The 13573-nt window shown below is 38.3% G+C and overlaps 1 long non-coding RNA gene across 1 annotated transcript in view; it reads left to right on the forward strand.

Annotated features, from left to right (window-relative positions):
* Window positions 1-10726, forward strand: part of LOC117243926 — a 19123-nt gene extending 8397 nt beyond the window's left edge. Inside the window, exon 2 of the long non-coding RNA XR_004496029.1 lies at window positions 8696-10726. This is a non-coding gene — a long non-coding RNA (uncharacterized LOC117243926). The remainder of the gene's footprint in view (window positions 1-8695) is intronic.
* Window positions 10727-13573: the final 2847 nt, after the last annotated feature.

Genomic DNA, 13573 nt, shown 5'->3' on the forward strand with positions numbered 1-13573 from the left:
AAAATTATATATATATTCATGCACACAGAGGCATGCATGTCATATTTTCAGGTCTTGGTCTTACATCATTTACCATATAGGAACTTGTTGCATGCAGGTAATTTGTTGCCACAGACCACACACAAAAGCTATAGTTTCATATCTCCTTTCAAAAAATACAGGTAAATTAACCTACAATGTCTTGTGTTCTTCTGTGAGCACAAGAAGAGCCCCATACCTCTGTTAGATTGGCATGTCTTCACTCAAGACTGCTGCTTAAGGCTCTTTCCTCACAGTAAAGAACCCAAAGAGAGTCAAATGTGTATTTTGCAGTAAAGATGCATTGAAAAATTGTACAGTAGGCATTAATTTTATTGGTAAATTTTTTTAGCCAGTTGTTATATCCTGCCACGTTTAATTTTAAGTCAGAGTGTGCAGCTCTTGATAACTAAATCAAAACTGTTTTTCATCCATTACCATTTAAGTTGGGGCAGCATTATTCTGTAGCAGTGAGTGGAGGAGCGGAATTCTGCATCTGCATGTGGAAACTCCTGAAAGGAACAGAGTCCAGAAGGGGTAGCACAGTGCATATCTGTCCTCCTTTGATAGGTTTCAAGTAACTGCCAGTTCCAGTTATCTGGCAGCAGTCATCAAAGAGGCTGCAAACCCATCTAATAAAAACCTGATAGTCATGGGAGGAGGCTGCCTGGTCCTTGAGAGCACTTTCAGCTTCAGGAAAGCATGGTAGGCCTGTGTCTTATTTTCGTCACAGGCTCTTCAAACCAGGGTGAATCAATCCAACAAGTGTATGTCTGGTGGAAGAGGTTAAGAAACCTCATCAGAAAGCTGGATGGCTTTGTAAGTAATGGAATGAGTACAAGGACTTCTGCTCTGGAATAGAGACCAATGTTGTCTCAAAACCCCTTTGCAATGAGGTGAACATAAGACACCCTTGTTTGCCACAATGAAAGGTTTTTTATTGCCATCTCTGCAACCAGAAATACACCATTGTAACAGTGGTTTCAATACTTTTTCTGTTCCATTGGACAGGAGAATGCATGCTAACTATTTCTATGAAGGGCATATGCTGGAAAGGACAACAGGAGCACTCTGACCACTGCTATCACTTCTCCTTGCCATACCAGGTGCTCTGCAAGGTAGCACTGGGCATGGGAAAAGACAGGGAAAGGAGAAAACACTCAGTAGAGAGAGCCATAAATCTGGGAGAGGACCAATTTTTATTTTGGGTAAGGTTCTGAGCACTCAGTGTCCATGATGACTCCCTTTAAATAATCATTACCCGGTGAAGAGGTGTGCAGTCTGTAGCATGGATTCAACAGGGTAGGGCAAAGTGGGCTTCCCCCATCAGTCACAGAGTTTCATAGAAGGGACATCTGCAGTTCAAACTTCCAGCAGCTCTGTCTCTCTCTTTCTTCTCTATGTCTTGCTCATTCAGAATAGGTTAAATGGATCTGTCAGACTCAGCCTCATATTTCTCATTTGCCTGTCAGTAGAGGTTTCACTTATGGTCAGCCATTCCTCTCTTCTAACAAAGTAATTATTAAAGGCTTTTGAAGCCTAGAGAGGAAAACAAACTGTCTTTCTCTATTAAGAGTGATAAACCAGTCTTACTGTAACTAGACATCTCTGTAACTCCTTGTTCTTTCCATGAGGAAACTCAGTGTGTTGGATAGATGACTCTCACCAGCAGCCCACATGACTGTAATCTTTCTAAATGCATTGCAGCACTGTGGACTGATCCTTCATGATGGCAGTGTGGACCATTGTCAGAACAACTGGTTTATGAGCAGTGTTCCAGTGACAGCAATTGTAAATGGTGATTTTCCAGATGTCACAGGAAAATCTTACATCCTGAAGAGAAATCTCACTTTAGTGGACTGTGGCAGTACACTTCTGACACAAAAACTGTGATGGTGCTGCCAGCTGCTGGCCTGTTCCACTCACCAGAGGAAGCTGTTTTGAGCCAAAGACAGGCAGTTCTTGCAACAACAACAGAAAGTCTCTATGGGGAGACTTCATACTTTGCTCAGTTTTAGCTTCTTCCATCTTATAATGCACATGAACCCAACTCTGCTGCACACCAGTGCTATCTTGGACTGAACTATGGATGTATTTTTGGTTCTGTACTAATTCTTAACTTCATATTCCTATCTTGGAAAGTGATGGTGCTTAAATGCTTTTAAGTGGACAGTTTTGAACTTTTTGAATCTCTCACTGGGAGATACTTTTTCCTATCTTTGATAATATCTGCATCTCTGAAATGTCTCCACTATTTCGACGTCCTTCTATGTATGTTGCTATTCCAAGGAGGCTGATGAAAAAGCTGCTTTGCTACCAGATGGAAGTGTGTACAGGAGAAGGTATCAGTAAGTGTTACCCAAGTCAAAAGAATTAATGCCTCTTGGTAGGTGAGGAGAGGTGATGTTGATCCATACTGCAATATCTGCCAATGGAATAGAAAAAGTGAATGTCTGTGAAGAGCATTATTTAGGATATTATTTCTTTTTTTCAGCTGTCAAAAATGAAGATGATGTTAACTCTTCTGGAAATAGTGGAGGAGATAAAAAGAATAGCAGTAAGAATGAAGATGATCAGATAAAGAACTTGCATAATGTATGCATATAGATATTTTTTCCTAAAGCAGCTTTCTGAAAGATGGGGTTTCTGCATGAACCTGCTTTGCAGGAAATGTTTTAAGCTTTGTGAAATTTTGTGTCTGAAGACTGCAACACGAGAATGAAGCAGGAAATATGCTTGTGAGTACTTAGCAGGTGTGAGGAAAGAGCAAAATTACTGCGGCCTTGGGATCTAGGAATGTGGATTGAGATCTACAAGATGCCACTTCGTGGCTGTTGGTTCACCAGCTCATGAAACAGCTTGTTCCTCCCCTCGCAAAGCAGCAAGTTAATCTGTTTATGGCTTTCCCAAGGCTAGGAGCACCATCTAGCGGAAACCTGTGCTGGTTAAGTAAATAACCCTGTTCTTCCAGGACAACAGATTTCGTCTTTAGGCTAGAAGTATATACACTTGCTTTTGTCCCTATCCACAAGCACAGGAGAGAAAATTAAGTCCAAAATCACAAATCAAATGAATTATGAAAGTGTTTCTATTCTATCCTCATTCCTGTTGAGCCACTGTCACTATCAGTGTTTGTGTCCATTATAAAAATATAGTATCACTTTGGACAATCCTTTATTTTTAAGTGCTGTGGATTCCTCACTGCTATACTTAGAATTTGGTGTTTTTATGTTCATATTACAGTACTCAGTGTCTTCACCAGTTCCCTTAGAGTCAGTCTATAAGCCTGTAAATATTTGAACTATGACAGAGGGGTGCAGAAGAGTCTGATACAAGGGTAGAGTCTGTGTTCCATGAAAAAACAACAGAACAGAAGACCATAACAGAAATTGGAAATAATTTATAGAAATAAACAGTTATCCTTTAAATTCCTATGCTTTATCTGTAGTAAATTTTGACATTACACTCCCAAAGCTGTCTCCTGAAGTATGTACTTTCTAACATTTATGAGAATAATTTTGCACTGAGGGATAAAATATAAATAAGTAGATTAAATGCTCCAGGCTATAAAAGAGCTATATGAATGTATGGAAAAGAATATGATAAAGATCCCCCAATTCTTTACTGTTTTCTCATAAAGTGGTGAGTAGAGCACTTTCAATGAAGGTGCCAAGTGACCTATTAAAAGTAACAAAGATGAAGTGCCTCTATACACAGTTTCTAAATAGAGTTTGGAATTATTGTTGCAAGACAATATGGAAACCAGGTTAAGAAAAAAATGGGATTAAGCATATTTTTGGAGAATAAGCCTGATGTAGCTCTCAAACTCAGTAGTTTAGCTGCAGCCCTGGAAATCTCCCAGCTGCTGCTAACTGGTTGGACATATCAGTCTTAAGAGCAGAGAAGTAGCTGGACTGGTACAGATCATGGGCTAACTAATCCATTATCCTGTCTCCAACAGTGTCCAAAATCCTGTGGCTTGGGAACAATAAAAAAAAAAAAATCTATAAAATACTTCCTGTTTAAACTTTCAAGCTTCCCCAGGTGTTTCTTGAATCTGCTGTGGTCTGTTTTACAACATTTCGGACTTTTTAAGTGCTCCTGCAGATTCTGTTTGAGGTCCATCACACTTCTTGAAGCTGCAGCCTCTTAGTTGAGAGGTTTCTCTCTGTCTGCCTTGTGGTGAGCCACTTCCTTTTGTCTGTTTTGAGCGTGGCTGCTACTAAATGAATTTTATGGCTTTTGCCTCTGTACTGATCAGGACAGGGAACAATCAGTCTCTTTTCTGTTCAGGATATTGCAAAACCACTCACTGTGAGCCCTTGCTGTCACCATGTGTTAGTGGAGAGCTGCTCCCAAGCTCTAACTCTCTTTGGTGCACAAGGGCATGACTAAATTCCAGGTGATTCAGGGGGTGTTTTCTTATCTGCAGCATATGGCGGACTGCTTGGGGCTACTGTGGTCCTTTTCTCTCCTCTTCTCCTTCCCTGATCCTGCTCCTGGCTGCAGGCTCCTGCCTCCTTGTATCAACATCAATGCAATTCAAGAGCTGTGCCTGTGAAAGTATTGGGATGCTTTGAGTTGCATTACTTTCATTTTCAGCTGTGGAAGTGTGGTGCAGGGATCCCTGGGCTGGATTTTCTCAGAATGGGCTGAGACAAAACCAAAAGGGCTTTAAACAAAAAAGCACAGGATGCCCAGTGCTGTGTCTCAGGTCAGAAACTCTTTAAGACCTGAGAGAACTCTGCAGGAGATTTGTCTTTTACCACAGAGCCAGAGGAGTGTGGGGTCCTGGGGAGAGGGCTGGGGATGCACAGGCTGCAGAAAGGCAGTGTGTCCCAATGGCTCAGAGCATGCTTCTGGGGCCAAGAAAAATAAATCTGCTTTTGCAGTGGACTCAGACATCCCACACTTAAACAAGCAGGATGATACAACATTTCTCTATTTTGCCATCTCTTTATAAATGGGGTAACTGCTACTATCAAATAAATTATGTTTTCACAAACCAAGAAAAGCTTCTAGACCAAGAAGTTTGCTTGAGACAAGCTGGAAACCTCATCACCAGTATTTGTATAATCTTTCTTCTTTCTTTTTTTTTTTTTTTTTTTAAATTTATTTTATTTTCTTTTTTTTTTAACTTTTGCTTTGCTTCTCTGTTTCCCTTCCAGACTCTTTCTTTCCATAAACTTGCATTATCTGCATTTTGTTTCCTTCCAGCCTTAAGCATTTGCTTTGCTGTTATGTATGCAGCATAAAATAGTGTGTTAAGGATGGGAAAGCCTATCTTTTGGTGAATTTGGTGTATCCACCTCATTGATGTTGTTGCAGCTGAGTTGGCTGTCTTGGGAATGGAGTAATGCTATTTGAAACAGCAGCTGCTTTTGTCTGAGCCTCCAACCTTGTAAGTATGAATTGTGCCTGTGGCAGCAAAATTAATGGCTAACATAAAAGGAGAAATACAAAGCAGGTGGCCTCTTGAAAAAACAGCCAGAGCTGCAGGACCACATTTGTACTACAGAGAACATAATCAGCCATGCATTTTCTTTACCCAAAGTATTTTTTGTAGCCCTTTTCTGTAACCTTACTCCCTACTTGACCTGCAGTCCTCCCAGAGGCCCATCCATCAGCCTGGGGAACTTGATATTAAAGTATAATTAAGATGAATGTGTTCAGACCCCAGTAAAAAGACCACAAAACCCTGCAATGTTGCACTTGTCTATTAATTTATATTTACTGTTCAGATGTTTTTACTTGTAAAAGCAGCTGAGTCATAAACACCCCTATTCTTGAAAGAATGTGGTGCCATCATGCAAGGCAATATATAGTTGAAGTCTTCATCTTCCTTTCTAATTACAGTGAGTGATGTCTCTTTGTTGATTCAGCTCTGTGTTTCACTAAACTTGATCAAATACACTAAAAATCCATTTTTCAGAGAGGAATTAAAGGCACAGAGATCAGGGAAGCTATGAACCTGCTTCCTAACATCTCCATTTTTTGTAACAGATCTACAGTCTGACCCACTACACCAGAGGATCATTCCCTAACAATGGCACAAAATATGAACCTCATATTTTAAAGAACTTTTAAAAAACCCTGCCTTTTAAGATAGGCAAAGGGAGCTACCTAGGGGTTCTTATGTGAGTAAAAGCTGACAGACTGGGTAATCCATCTGAATGGGTGATTAATTCACCTAAGTCTACATTTTGTGATACACACTGATATTACAGAACAAATTATTTGTAACATTTTGTAAGTACTAAAATTAATGTTGTATGAATTTGTCATTTCAACAGAAAAGTTATAGATTTTGTGTATTATAATTTCATCTTGTTAATGTAAAAGAAGGAATTTTGCTTTCACTGGCCTCTTGGGAAGCAAAAAAATAGTGTATCTAATTATCTGAACGCTCAGGAACATAAAAGAATAGCAAGTGGTGAAATTACAAATCTGTTGGAACAACTCCATGTTTTCTGATTAAACTCTATTTCTGGTGGCTCTCAGCAATCATGTTCCTCCTATGTTCATAGTAATTGCATGTGTCAGAGTTGAGGCCTTGTGTAAACTGTACCAAATGAGTTACAATTTTAATTTAGAAGGAGATAACTGTATTTGCCCCTGCAGGCAGATTGCATCGGGTCAGAAGTTTAAAAACGAATAAAAAAAAGAGTAGGGAGGAGGCTGGAGGGTCTCCAGGTTAATAATAAGTAGAAAATCTAATAAGGCTTTCATTACAACAGTTGAATTTTAGGGGAGGGAAGGGGAGAAAAATGCAATTTGCAAACATGAAGCCAAAGTCTTACTTGCATGTTATCCCTGTGTATGAGTGCACATTTCTAACTGCATGTGGGTATGTTTGACATGGTTAAGAACTATTTCTGTATTTTATAGGTAAAAGCTACCATGCACTTTACCTCTATACTACACTAATGAAAAAATATTAAAAAAAAGGTTTTCAAAAACTTTCAAGCTCTCAAAACCAAGTATATTTTTACTATTTAAATTACCTTCTCAATCCCTATAATTGCATAATCTTTCAAATTGCTTTTGGCCTAAGAAATACAGCAGATAGTTTTCTTAATGCTGTGTTGCATTTTTAAAAGGTTAATGTCCTCATGAAGAACAACATTTTTTTTTTCAACCTAAATTTCTTTTTTATTTTAAATTTTAATCAAGGCTACTAGAAATATGTTTGAATATGGCTATGAAGCTACACTAATTCTGTGTATATTTGAAAGCAATCACTTTAGCAATGATTAGATACCGTTAATAATTTTGTTTAGTACTGAGATATGAAGGTTGTTTTTGTCTAACCTTCCATACAGAAGACTAGCCAGACCCAAAGGTTGTTTGAAAAGAATGAGGTCTTACTACTACTTTAAGACTTAATTTAATTTGTCTGCAGCCTCGCAAAACTTTCCCTTTAAGGAGCCTGCTTCAAGCTGATGCTGTGTTTGTGATGTTTTCTTTTCACTTGAAATAGTCTGGTCATTTCCCAGAGTGATATTACAAGAAGAAGCCTGTTTTGTACCTGCTAACATTTTCTTTATAATTACCTCATGATAAAGCTGTATTTCCTTTTTGACTCAGCGCAGGATAGAACTGTAGAGGGGTTTGGATTAGAAGGGACATTAAAGATCATTCAGTTCCAACCTTGCCATGGGCAGGGACATCTTCCACTGTAACAGATTGCTCAAAGATCCACCCAGCCTGACACCGAAGACTTCCAGGGATAGGACATCCACAGATTCTTTGGACAACCCGTGCCACTGCCTCACAACTTGAAGAGTAAAGTATTTTTCAGTTAAAAGCCACTCCCTCTTGTTCTATCAATCCATGCCCTTGTTAAAACCCTGTCTCCAGCTTTCTTGCAGGCCACCTGCAGGTACTGAAAGGTCCTATAAGGTCTCCCCAAAGCTTTCCCTTCTCCAGGCTGAATAGTCCCAACTCTCTCTGCCTGACTTCATAATAGTGGTTTTCAAGCCCTCTGGTCATCTTCATGACTCTCCTCTGGACTCACTCCAATAGGTCCATGCCCTTGGTCTGCTGAGGGCCCCAGAGCTGGACTCAGTACTTCAGGTGGGATCCCAGGACAGTGGAATAGTGGGGGAAACCACCTCCCTTCACCTGCTGGCTGTGCTAATTTTGATGCAGCCCAAGATATGGTTACTTTGAATAGTTAACTTGAAGACCATGAGAGATGGATAATCAGCTACTTCCTCTATTACCATTTTGGTAAAATGGGAGGTAAACTACCCTCCCATTTAAAATATTCTGCCTGTTTAATAATGGGGATGACAAGATTTAGCTTTCAACCTTGTTATTGGTGCACTTTACACTGCTGGCTTCAAAAACTTTTTAATACTTATATTAGTATTTTTCCCTCACAGAGATGATTATACTGTGTAATCACTTCTCAGTCTTCTGTTCGGTATGTTAAAGTCATTGAGGTATTAAAGTCTTTTTTTCTCAATTCTTAGAGGCATTTTTTGCAGTTCATGAATATTTTTTGAGCCATTGCAGCATCTGTATATGCCCTACAAATGACAGTGCAATACTTTTCACTACGTTTCTTTGTTTGCAAGGAAGTGTGGTCCTTGTGATTCTTTGCTATCCATTTCAAGAATACCTTATAAAATGTTTTCTGCTCTCACTTCAGCTTGAGGTCTCTTCCTCACAGGTAACAGATCTCCCTGGTCTTTGTCAGCAGCAGCACAAACAAGTCACCTTTTCTGCAACGTCCAGGACTTCCATGAATGCTGCAGATGAATCTTGTGGCTGTATTGGACCCACTGCTCCGTGACAGTGTTTGAGCTGTCAGAGCTCTGAGCAAGACCCTTCAATCAAGACATGTAATGTTTTATTGAGAACCTTAGTACTGAACTCATGTGTTTGGGGTTTGGTGGGTTTATTTTTGTGGGTTTATTTGGTTTTTTCTTCCCCCTCATTCTATTAACTTGTATTAATGCTTCATTTATTTGTTAGAGTAACCCAAATCATCTTCAGCATGTAGGAATACAGCGTGCAAGGAACAGAATCTGCAAGGAGTACAGGACATAGTAACATCATTCTTCTCTCCACAAATGAACTTCGTGCATCTTGTTTTTTGGATAAGGCTGGGAACTAAAGGGGATTGCACACAGTTACTAGGACATTTCATTTTTTAAAAAATAAGCTGTTCCTCATTATAGTAAAGTCAGGTCTTTCATGTGCCAAATCTGAAACTTCAAAAACATGTTTGATCAGTAATTATTCCAAAATGCTAAAAAAAATTCCAGAAACTAGTACATATAATTTGGATTATAGTCTTCATTAGAATTTTCTATGGCATGTATTTGTCAGCCATGATTATAAAATTTGAAAAAGACTATGGAAAATTGATAACTGAGCACATCTCCCACCAGCATAATTGCATAAATATATCACAACATATTTATTTATCATGTCTATTTATTTTTTTTGGTTTTGTCACTTTCGAGCAGGATGACCTAACAATCCATCAAGAGTACTAAAGTCTATAACTTAATAGTTTGAAATTGATTGTGGTACTGATTTAATATTTGAAGAAGGAGGATATGACAGTAAACAATGTGGGCAGACTTCAGCTCATTTTCAGAGAGAAGCTTTAATGTAGTTTTGTGCCAAAATGAGCCACAGATGTAAATGCACTCATGCATTTTAGATAAAGGAAAGTATTATTCAAACTGAGGGGAATAAAATCAATTATAGGTTATATGTTCCTTAGCAAACAGTTCTATCATTTCCAATTCAGTCTCCAATAAAATAATTCCTAGGATAACTTCTTGCTGGCTGAAGGCAGATGGAAATACTTTAGTCTTTTGACAAAAAAACCCCAACTAGTTCACAGCAGAGTCTCCTACAGTGTTTTGTAAAGGGGTGGATTTTGCTAAAGCAGTATTGGTTCCACAGAAAAATTTCCACCCTCCAATACTTAGAGAGAAAATCGGTCCTTTTTGGCTCAAAAGAAAAAATGCCTTTGACATGAGAGTCAGCTTGCATTTACATAAGTAAATCAGACAGTTTTGTGTGAAGTATTCAAAACCAGAATAATGTGACAAATTACAGCTTTGCTGATTCTCCTGGAGTTTCAAAATTACATAATTAAATGTTTATCTTGTTCCATGTGGCCTGTTAGCAAACAGATTTCCATTGGATGTCCAACCTTGTGTTTCCCCAGAAATAAATAGTTTTTTAGCATTAGGAGACATTTATTAACAAATGTAAATAAGTTACTGCAAAAGACCCCCTTTCTGTAGATTTTAACTTTAATTTGTACATGGGAAAAACAATTCATGGAACAGTCACATGCACAAAACCTTCTTGTATGCAGTCAGGTACTGTTTATTTTGATATTAGTAATTCTGAAAAACGAGCATTTCGTTAATTTACATGAGATGTGAATTCTGATAAAAGATGCTGACCTTTGGTGGCCATACTGGCTTTACAAAAGTGACAGAAGTAATTGCAGATTTACATCCACCTTAAAATAAAGTGGAATCTTTCTCAAAGTAATGCAGGGAGTTCCTTCATGTTGCTTAATCCTGTTTCACTGCAGCAGCTACTACAACTTGCGTGCTGTTTGTTGCTGTTAGTGAAGTATACTTGATTTCAATTGCTCCTCAGAGCCCCATTCCCTGATACAAAATGATTTTGTGCAAAGTGGAGATATTTTCTGATTATCAACAACAAAGAAAAAATTATACTGTATCTACTTTCATTGATGCCCTAAAATATTAGTTGTCTCTTTTAACTTTGAACTTTTATTTGTTTACAGGTTTCTTTTTCTGGAAAAAAATTGTAGAATTTCATTATTTGCATGAGTAAGAATAATTTCAATTTTTTTCCCAGAACATCATATGAAATTACATTAAAACACCCACTATTTAAAATATTCCAATATTTTGGGATTTTTGTTTTGATTTGATTTTTATTTTTGTTTTTTTTTTTATTTTGTGGGGTTTTTGGTTTTGTTTGTTTGTTTTGTTTGCATTTTTTAAAAGAACTTTTAGAAATATGTAGTTAACTTCGTATAGTATAATTACATATATTTCTGATGTTTTAAATCACTGTGATATACCCACAATATGCTATAATATTGCCAGAAAAGGATTTAAAAGGCTCATTATTCTTTCAAGGTGATTATTTTTCAAGGTGCACTTGAGTGTTGCTATTTTGACGTCATTTCATTACTGATAGCTCTGCCCTAAAATCTTACTAAAATCACAGAAAATGCTGAGTTGGAAGGGACCCATCAGGATCATTGAGTCCAACACTCAACCCTGCACAGGACACCCCAAGAGTCACACCATGTGCCCAAGAGCAGTGTCCAGATGCTTCTTGAGCTCTGTCAGGCTGGTGCTGTGGCCACTTCTCTGGGGAGCCTGTTCCAGTGCCCAAACACCTGCCCAGTAAAGGATATTTTCCTGATACCCAGCCTACACCTCCCCTGACTCTGTTTCATGCTGTTTCTTTGAGTTCTGCCCCTGGTCACAAGAGTGAACAGATCAGAACCTGCCCCTCTGCTTCCCCTTGTGAGGTTTTGAAACAGCCTGTGTCCTCTTCATACACCCTCTTTGAGATTTGAGTCCACCAGCAAGGAAAAGTGTTGCTAATTTTAGACCTAAGGTTGAGATGGGAGTGATAATAAAGAAGAGAAAAGGCATCAGTGTTCCACATCCTCAGCAGCAGCTTTTTTCCTTCAGCCCATCCTTTTAGTGCATACCCGGGGCCACTCTCGAAGCTACCACCCTTCCCCTTGTTGCCTACACTGTTCCTCCAGGCTAGGCCATGATGGTGACTGCTTGAAGGAGGAAGCCAAGAAGTCTCTCCTGGCCTTCTGCTTGGGAGACATCCAAGCAGCCACACGTGATCACTGCTAAAAGATACATATGAACCCAGAGCTGGAAAACACACTGATAGTTTATACACAGCCCCTTTCTCCTTGTTCCACCCTCTGACCCACAAGTGGTCCCCACAGTGTAAATGACTGCTCCTTTTTACTGCTGATTGATCTTTGAGCTCCCTGCCTGTATAATCTGCCTGTATTTTCCTTCAGAATTGTCATGGGGGTATTGAGGAACATTACCCTGACAGCTGATCCCTGAGAGAGTTTATTAGGAAAACACTTATTATCAACGAACCCTCATTAGTAATTATGTTTGGACAACCATCATTTAATGACTTTACAACCAGTCTAATGTGAATAATGATTTCTTTAGTGATTTTTTTCCTTAAAATTATGTGCATTACTAAACAGAAATCTCCTGGGACAAAGCTCGTTTTTATAGTTATACTTAACATTAGAACTAATAAAAATATAATGAAATTCAATGCAGATTGAAACCAGACAAAATTAATGTGTTGCAATGTCAGTCTAAGGTTAATTTCTCTGTCCTTTTTATCACAAAAAGCCAACAATCCCTGAAATCAGATTTGTTCACCCTAGAGGGAGTCACCAAGATATAAAATTTGTGAGTATGGGATTCTATCTTTTTGTAAGAAAGTCCCCACTCAAAATCACACTGCTCTATGCGCAACACAAATATGATTTCAGCATGCATGCCAAAGTGAAGGCTAATCAATTGTCAAGACAAATTTTCACAATGATGTCAAATCCTGTTCCAAAGTAGATTCAGGCCACTCACTTGGATTTACCCCCAAGATCAAAAAGAACTGACAACCTGGAGTCAATCACAATGTTTGTAACAGTGATAAGGATGACAAAAAAAAAGGCCTCCTTCTCCTTTACTTTTTGCCTGAGATTCCTCACATACAGATTTCAAAAGCCTAAAGTTGAAGAAAATGCATTATTGTGTTTTTCATAATGACTATATCCTCATCAAGTGATGGACAACAAAGACAAGGTTTTATGTACACAAGAGCCCAAAAAAGCTAACTTTTTTTTTCAAATATGAGTTGGTCTAGTAAAGAATGATGATTACAGATCTTGCATTCTAACATCCTTTGACTGTAACAGCAATATAATGTCTGTGCTGAGATGAAACATTATGTCTATACAGAAAAGTTGTATAGCTAGACAATACCTTTGTCTTTCGGTAACTGGCATCATTGACAAATGTACTCTTTTTCAAAACACATTAGGATCAATTTTCTCATTTTTCAAGACTTCTTAATGATATTTCTTTCTGAGAACCACTGAGCCCTACAATGGAGCCCTCTTGCTCATTTCTCTTAATTTTCATTAAATAAATTATGAAAGTCCTCAGGATATAATGCAACAGATGACGAGGCAATTAGAACAGATTGAAACATATAATAAAAAACTGTATTTGGAACGAACAGTCTCCTGACACAGCATACAAAGACACTTTCTCTAGAAGCTTTCAACAAAAAACCAAAATGTTTGTGCATGCCATTTATGGCATGTAACTTCTCTGTGCAGAGACTATTTCATCTGAATCAATGTAACCTAATATTTTCACTAATTGTCAAATGTTCGGCACATTTCTTTCAGCCCAATGATGGGATTTCCTTCACTGACACAAATATTGCTGAGGGATCATCTGGAGAAGAAGTT

Source organism: Parus major, chromosome 2 (assembly GCF_001522545.3).
Source record: "Parus major isolate Abel chromosome 2, Parus_major1.1, whole genome shotgun sequence".
NCBI lineage: Eukaryota > Metazoa > Chordata > Aves > Passeriformes > Paridae > Parus > Parus major.